General features: G+C 37.7%; 1 non-coding gene across 1 annotated transcript; it reads right to left on the bottom strand.

Moving 5' to 3' along the window:
* Positions 1–158: 158 nt before the first annotated feature.
* On the bottom strand, positions 159–266 carry LOC124889838. Its single transcript, XR_007048753.1, has one exon. It is a non-coding gene; the product is annotated as a small nucleolar RNA R71 (small nucleolar RNA).
* Positions 267–7,138: the final 6,872 nt, after the last annotated feature.

The raw sequence follows: 7,138 nt of genomic DNA, 5'->3' as shown, positions 1-7,138 counted from the left end.
TCATATCTCTCAAGAGTCTATTCAGTTGAGGATTTTTCTGTTCTCTTTAAAAGTGAAGCGGTATTGTGGTTGAGATCTCTATCTGCCAGGTCCATCACATCTTGGGTCGAGATTAATGATGCATTTTTTATCGATATTTATCTCTTTCAAAGATGTTGAAATTAAGGGATGAAATCACAAATTTTTGTCAATATAGGGGCGAGCCTTTATATGAAGTATGGCAAAGGTTTCAAGGATAAAATCATGCAATGCCCAAATCATAAAGTGCCTGAGAAAATGCTTCTCCAAATATTTTATCGAGCGTTAGATCAATTGAATAGAACTGTGGTTGACAATGCATCCAGTGGATCCCTTATCAAGTTGCCTTATGAAGTTGTATCAAGCATATTAGATTAAGTGACTAAGTTAGCTAGAGGGTGGCACACGAAGGATGTCGAGGTAGCCATGGGGGCTCCCTCTACGTCCTTTGTGGGTCAAGGTCAAAGAAAAAAAGAGGAGGAAGGAGATGTAAATATGATCAAAGTGATATCACACCTTGAACTTCTTACTCAACATTTGATGGGAATCTTTTTTGAAGGATCAATACTATAGCTTCAAGGAATGCTAAAGTGCATGAAGATGCGGAAAGAAGGAGACTTGATGAAGAGATGAGATTATTATCAAGAAATATGGGGGGTTTTCCACATTGCACCAAAGGCAGAGTGGGAATCAAGGTCGGAACAATGAGAATCGACACATGTCCCCTCTTTAAACGAAAGGATATGTAAATGAAGACATCTTGGCTCGAATCTTGATAGTATTCAAGGGGACCGACATGATATTGAGGGAAATGAGGAGTGACTTATCCAAGTTACACTAAACAATAGAGTCTCATTTAATCTCCATCCAACAATTAAAAGTAAAATTAAATCAAATATCAGCGCACCTCATTGAAAGACAAAATGAAGAGATGTCGAGTGGTATAGTAACGAATGTTATTGTTACTAGAAGTGGGACAACTCTTGGCAAGGGTGTGGAGCTTGATGATGACCCCAACGAAAGAGAAAATGATAAGCAAATAAATGTGAAGAGAAAGAGGCCCAATGATGACAAATTAAAGCCAAATGAAACTATCATTAAAATATCAAAGGTGAAAGAATCTCAAATTGTCTCCATGCCACCAATTACAATTATTCCCCCTTTTATTCAAAGGCTCAAGAAAAAAGGGGACAATGCCAAGTTCAAAAAGTTTCTTGATAAATTTAGCAACCTATCCATCAACATTTTGTTTATAGAAGCCTTGCAATAAATATCGGGGTATACTAAATTTATGAAAGAATTAGTCTCCAAAAAATGGCTTGTGGAGGAGGAGATAGTAGAAGTGACTCATCATTGTAGTACAATTATGTCAAGCACGATGGTGAAAAGAAGAAATACCCCGGTGCATTCATAATCCTTTGCACCATCGGAATGTTCAAATTTACAAAGGCCTTGTGTGACCCCGGAGCGGGTATCAATTTAATGTCATATGTCGTATTTCACAAGTTAGGGTTGGAAAATTGCAACCTGCCACTATGAGATTATTAATATCCGACCAGACCATCAAGAAACCTATTGAGATACTACATAATATTCTAGTTAAACTCGATTAGTTCATTTTCTCGGTCGACTTCATGATTCTCGATTGTGTATTAGACAATGAAATATCTATTTTCTTGGAAGACCATTTTTAGCCATCGGGAGGGCATTGGTGGATATGGAGTATGGTGAGATGAAATTCAGCCTAGATGAATAAGCTTCTTTCAATGTATGCAAGTCCATGAAATAACTATAGACTTGCAAGTGATTTCGGCGATTGATGTCATCGATGATGAGGTGTTGAATTATGTTGATATGAGTTTAGTCAATGACCCATTAGTGGGAGTCTTATATAATTATGAAATTGATGAATTTGAAGCATTCAATGAAAAGGTTTCATGTTTAACGAGACTTGGATCTTACACCAAGAACCAATAAAGTTGGACCTTAATCTAAAAAAACATAAGAGTCCACCCACAAAGCCATCCATCTTTGAGTCACCTCAAATTGAATTGAACTTATTGCCGCCACACCTTTGATATGTATTCTTAGGTGATGGTGACACTTTACCTATCATTATTGCAACTGATTTCGAACTCTACCAAGGGGAGGCTTTAAAATTGATAGTGAAAAAGTTCATTCATGCCATCGGATGGAAATTATGGATATCATAGGCATAGCTCCCGAAATTTATTCCCACAAGATCAAGCTAGAACTAGATCATATACCAAGTATGGAACATCAAAGAATACTAAATCAACCATGCAAGAGGTGGTAAAGAAAGAAATTATAAAGTATCTTGATGCGGGAGTCATCTATCCAATCTCCAATAGCACATGGGTAAGTCCAGTGCAATGTGTTCCAAAGAAAGGTGGCATTAAGGTAGATCTGAATGAAAAAAATAACCTTGTTTCCATCTGTCCGGTCACGGGGTGGAAGGTGTACATGGACTATCGTAAGTTGAATTCTTGAATCAAGAAAGACCACTTCCCCATGCCTTTTATGGATTAAATGCTAGATAGGTTAGACAGGCAAGGGTGGTATTTCTTTCTAGATGGTTATTCAGGGTACAACCAAATTTGTATTGCCCTGGAAGACCAAAAGAAGACAGCGTTCACTTGCCCCTATGGCACAGTCGCATTCAAGCAGATACATTTTGGTTTGTGCAACGCACCAGTAATATTCCAATGGTGCATGTCATCAATCTTTGCAGATATTGTTGAGGATATGATGGAAGTCTTCACGGATGATTTCTCAGTAGTAGAAAACTTATTTGAGTCATGCCTTGAGCATCTAAGCAAAGTACTTGAGAGATATGTGGAAACCAACCTTGTCCTCAATTGGGAAAAATGTCATTTTATGGTCAAGAAGGGTATTGTCTTGGGCTACAAGATCTCGTGGAAGGGTATACAAATTTATCAAGCTAAGAAAGACGTAATTTCTAAGTTACCCACTTCCCTAAAAGGTGTTCGAAGTTTCATCGGGCATGTCGGGTTCTATCAGCGATTTATTAGTTACTTCTCCAAAATTACTCATCCAATATGCAAAAATCCTTGAAAAGGAGGCAAAGTTTAATTTTGATGATAAATGCTTGAAGTCCTTTAATTGTCTCAAAGAGTTTCTTATATGGCTCCCATCATTATGGCCCCGGATTGGTCATCTCTGTTCGAGGTAATATGTGATGCAAGTGAAATTTCATTAGGAGCGGTGTTGGGTTAACGCAGAGAAAAGTTATTTCATATAATCTATTATGCGATCAAGACCTTAAATGAAGCTCAACGTAACTACACAGTTACATAGCAAGAATTTTTTGTGGTGGTATATGATTTCAAAAAGTTGCTCGCCTATTTTTTGGGTACTAAAATGGTGGTGCACACAGATTATGCCACTCTTAAATACCTCATGGTGAATAAAGAAGCTAAACCACACTTGATTAGATGGATCTTGCTCTTGCTAGAGTTTGAATTTGTGTCAAAGTATCGAAAAAGTTGCAAAAATCAAGTGGTCGGACATCTTTCGCACCTTGAAAATACTCATGAAAAGCATGGTGAGATTGAGATTGATGACTCATTTCCCGATGAGCTAGTAATATCAATATCGAGAAATGTTGACTATGGTATGCCGACTATGCTAATTATATGGTGAGTGGTGTACTCCCTGAGGATCTTAGTTATCATTAACGAAAGCGGTTCTTATTCGATGTAAGGAAGTATATTTGGGAAGAACCCTTTAAATTTTGGGAATGTACAGATGGTATAATTCAGTGTTATGTTATGGAAGTTGAAATAAAAAGACATTGTTGAAGCGTGTCACTCCTCTCCTTTCGGTGGTTACTATGGGAGGGTTCAAACCGCCACCAAAGTTCTTCAATGTTGTTATTATTGACCCACCATTCATAGAGATACCATTAAGTGGGTCAAAGCACGTCATCGGTGTCAAATACAAGGTGGCATTTCGAGAAGACATGAAATACCTCTTAAACCCAATCTTAAAGTCGAATTTTTCAATGTGTGGGGAATTGATTTTATGGGCCCATTTGTGAGATCCTTTGGTAACAAATATATATTGGTGGCGTTTGATTATGTCTTCAAATGAGTAAAGGTCATTTCCCTTCCAAGCAACGAGAGCAAAAACGTCACTTTCTTCTTGAAGAAATACATTTTTACAAGGTTCGAAATGTCGCGTGCCATTATTAGTGGTGGAGGCCTACACTTTTGCAACCAGGTTTTTGGGTCTCTTCTTGACAAATAAGGGGTGAAGTATAAGGTTGATACCCCATATTACCCCTAAACAAGTGGTCAAGTTGAATTGTCCAATTGGGAAAGCAAAGTTATCCTTGAGAAAACCGTAAATGTAGGCCAAACTAATTGGGAAAGGCAACTTGATAAGGCATTTTGGGCATATAAGAAAGCCTACAAAACACCAATTAGTATGTTTCCCTACCAATTGGTGTTCGGGAAGTCATATCAATTACCTGTCGAGCTCGATCATAAGGCTTTGTGGGCATTGAAGAAGTTAAATATGAATTGGGAAGAATATTCCAAGTCAAGGGTCACTAAACTTCACGATTTGGAGTACTTCCGACTTAAGGCCTATGAAATTTCCGCTTTATATAAGGAGAAAATGAAGAAGTGTCATGATGCTAAGATCCTAAAGCAAAAATTTCATATAGGCGATAGTGTACTCCTCTACAACTCTCATTTGAAGCTTTTTATGGGTAATCTTCATTCCAAGTGGCCGGGTCCCTTTGTAATTTCGAGTATTTACCCTAGTGGTGCTATGGAAATAGAGGACCCCCGAGAAAAAGAGATTCGTAGTAAACGGGCAAAGGTTGAAACACTATAATGTAAACGAACTCAAGGCGGCAAGATGGAGTTGTTACATTTCAAATATCCTCAATATTAATAAAAGAGCTTTGTGCCGCGATGCTAAATTAGGTTCTTGATGAGAGGCAACCCATCGGTTGCATGTTTATTGCATTTTTTATGTTTTCTAGGTGTTTTGACACAAGTTGGAAGTCCAAAAGAAAGGGAAAAAACAAAGTTGAAAATTTGGCAGTTGTGCAAGAAAACAGAGTAAAATAGGGAAAATTTGTCTCAGTTACCACAATCATAGTATGTGGATCACGATCGCGGTCTTGTGATCGTGGCAAATCCCATCGCAATTGCGGTAGTACAAAAGATCGCGACACATATTGCAGCTTAAGGGATCCCTTTCTAACCCTGCTTATGCTTTTATGTTCTGTAGTGAGGGAACTTCAACCCTTTAAGTTGGGGGTGTTTGCATATGTATTCGGGTCTCGTAATCTAAGTCTCATCCCAAGCATAGAGATTTTTGTGCTTCTTTTGATTGATGTCAGACGTGTTTTTCCCTGTGATATATTGAGTGACGACATTCTTAAGAAAAAATCGTCATGTTTGGGTTTTGATTCATAGATGCAAGAAAAGTCTAAGTACCCGTGGCATTGTAGATTTGGGATCGATCTTATGCCTCTAGTGAAGTCTGAGTAGCCATATAATTTGCCCTCATGAGCATTGAAATGTAAGATGACGGCTTGATTTGGTGCCACCAATAACCAATCTTGCGTGGTGTAAATGTGAAGAAGGCACCCTTCTCCGTCCAAATTTTTTTGTGAAAATCAAGGGCATTGATGTAAACAATCTTGTAACAACAGTTTACCTCTTTTTGTGACTCCAAAGTCTTTATTTTGTAGTATATAGTGAATAGCTCCTTTTGTCTCCAAGTAAGAAATACAATTGAGCCTCCTTGAAAAGGTTTCATGTCGTGTGTGGTGAGCTTAGTTGTTTACTCTCATGCTTACTTGCATTATCTAGAACTTGCCCCGTTGGTATCTCAAAGTTAATTGTGGTTATGCTTGGTTGGTGAAATGATCTTAGGCCTTCTTTGTGAATATAGAAATCCATTTTAGCCTAAAGAGCCTACCCGTACATAGAATAGTATCCCTATTCACCCATTTTGAGCCTCTGAAACTTTCTTTGGCTACCGTATTACAATCCTTGAACCATTTGAATTTTACCCTTTTTTTGAATTCTATCCTCCTTTTACTTGAAAATGCAACTACAGGCCAAAAGACTAAGTTGGGGGTAGTGAATCTTGGAAGAGGTGAGCTTGGGCCATGGTATTGTGAGTGGATGCCTAAAAGATAAGTAAAGAGAGCAAGTGAAAAGGAAAAAAAGAAAGGGATCATCAAAAGAAGGAAAGACTTAGATTGTGCAAAAAGAAATAAATGAGTAGAAAATGCTTTCAAAAAGATAGGTAAATCAAGATAGTGAAAGTAGGCACATGTGTAAGTTGGAAATAAATGAAGTGGCTCATGGTCCAAAGTTTAATCGAATAGCATGATGTAGATGTTCAAAGAGGGTGTAATCACTGTGTTCCCAAATGATCTCATACTCTTTCCCGAGCCAATAGTACAAGCTTGAAAAAGCCCTTCGAGATCTTCAATTTAGTATATTTAATTTAGTGGCGATAGAAAATAAAAGTAAGCATATGGTATGATACTTGTTCGCATTGAGAGATTCATTGTAAGAGTGAGATCTTACACTCTAATCCAGCATGATAGATACTTTTGCGTGTGTGATTTCCTTTCACAAGGAGGCATGTAGACTAATTGAGGTGGGTGAAATTGTCATCTTCTGAAATGAGGAAAAGGAGTATAGTTGTGTCACTTTTGATGGAGAGTCACTTCTAGAGAGTTAGTGATTGTTGCTTAGTTGTTTTTAAAGTTTTTTGCATCCTTGTAAGTGTGATTTAATTTGAGGGGAGTTGTGAGAACAGGTTTTTCCATACTTGAGGGCTAATTGTTGGTACTAATTGAGTTCGGAATCATTATGATCATTTGGTTGTATGAATGGGCTTATAATTTCATAGTCTCATTGAGTAAGAAGTAGTGTTGCTTGAGGATAAGCAAAGAAATAAGTTAGGGGCGTTGATGAGTGGCAAATTCTCCACTCATTGGCATCCAAATTCATACACTATTATGGCTAAAATTGTGTAAATGACCCTAATTCTCCATTGAAATATATTAATGTAAAGTTTTTGTGATCTTGCAGGTCCTATG

The sequence above is a fragment of the Capsicum annuum genome, chromosome 12 (genome assembly GCF_002878395.1).
Source record: "Capsicum annuum cultivar UCD-10X-F1 chromosome 12, UCD10Xv1.1, whole genome shotgun sequence".
Classification (NCBI taxonomy): domain Eukaryota; kingdom Viridiplantae; phylum Streptophyta; class Magnoliopsida; order Solanales; family Solanaceae; genus Capsicum; species Capsicum annuum.
This window is presented reverse-complemented; position numbering and strand designations above follow the sequence as displayed.